The sequence below is a fragment of the Lactuca saligna genome, chromosome 9 (assembly GCF_052625555.1).
Source record: "Lactuca saligna cultivar CGN05327 chromosome 9, ASM5262555v1, whole genome shotgun sequence".
Lineage (NCBI taxonomy): Eukaryota > Viridiplantae > Streptophyta > Magnoliopsida > Asterales > Asteraceae > Lactuca > Lactuca saligna.
The window spans coordinates 71,942,669-71,944,049 of record NC_136425.1 but is presented as its reverse complement, the minus strand read 5'-3'; the positions used below and the strand labels follow the sequence as shown (position 1 = coordinate 71,944,049).

Sequence of the window (1,381 nt, the reverse complement as noted above, 5' to 3'; positions counted from 1 at the left end):
TGATAGGGAGGGATGTATGTGTAATGTGTTTGTTATATTCAACAACACATGGGTGTCTATTCTTAAATTCAAAACTTAGGATAGGAACAAATAGATACCTTTATTGGACTTCCTGTAGATAATTGAGCTCAGATTCAGACCATAAGCGTGGTGATTCAACAGCTAGTTGTCCCTTTCCACATTGACGATCAAGCTCTTTTATATATGGGTACCAGAAAGATTATCTTACAGGAAGCAAGGGGTCTTTCATATCAACATGAACAGTACCATGTTCCAATCATCCATACAGATATAAGAACTAGCAACATTCTACTTGATAGAGAATTGCAGCAAAAAATAGCAAATTTTGGGCTTATAAGACCGCTACCAGAAGATAAGACTCATCTTAGCACAAAATTCTCAGGGTCTTTGTATCTTTAAAAGTACATATAACTTAACTACTAACTCAATTTGATTAAAGTAAATTTTCAATAACCAATGTTAAATCTTTGCAGGAATAGTGGTTATGTAGCACCTGAATATGCAATTTATGGGCAATTATTTGAGAAAGTTGATACATACAGCTTTGGTGTGGTGGTCCTAGAAATCATTAGTGGAAAGAGATACAAGGATGTTGACTACCAATTAGTCACTCAAAATCTCCTTGATCATGTAAGTATCTCATGATTAAGGGTTGGTTCATTCAACCTGTTCTTTTCATTTATGGTTTTAATGATGAAGGTATCTCAAACACTCAATGATTTATTTTGTATTAATACCTTATGTATATATATGCAAGAATGGGAAGGATTAATTGAATTGATGGGAATTGAATCAAGAGCTGTAGGGGGTCTTGAATTCTTACACAAGTAAGTTATGGTTTGCTTTTTGTTGGTTTATAAGAAAGGTCAGGGCTAGGGGTAAAAAAGTCATTTTACTAATGGTGCAAGTAAGAGGGACCAAAATCACAACAAAGTGAAACAACAAGGACTATAAGGTCAACTAAAGCCTTTCCTTTTGAAGGATCAAAGTCTTCAGTTGAACTAACTACAATTGTTAGTCCCTAAATATAGCTTTCTTTTTTCTTTTCGTCCCTACATTTTCCTTTTTGCATATTTGGCCTCTTCTCCAACAAAAATGACTATTTTTGGGTCCAAAGTGGAAAAAATCAGCTATACTCAAGGACCAAAACCTTTACAAGAACCTCAAAAATATGGACCAAAATTGAAACACAACTTTTTATTACAAGGGTAAACATGTCATTTTCTAATCCAAACTTTTTTCCTTTATGTAAATATAAAAAAATATATTTTGCCCTCCCTGAAACAAACCTAAACAAGATGAAGATTGGAAGCACGGTTGAGGACAAAAGCAAACTCAGAATTGTATTGTCTCATACTTT

At 33.7% G+C, this 1,381-nt stretch overlaps 1 pseudogene; it reads left to right on the top strand.

Moving 5' to 3' along the window:
- The first annotated feature begins 204 nt into the window (after nucleotides 1–204).
- LOC145016478 (cold-responsive protein kinase 1 pseudogene) lies at nucleotides 205–852 on the top strand (annotated as a pseudogene).
- The last annotated feature ends 529 nt before the right edge of the window (nucleotides 853–1,381 follow it).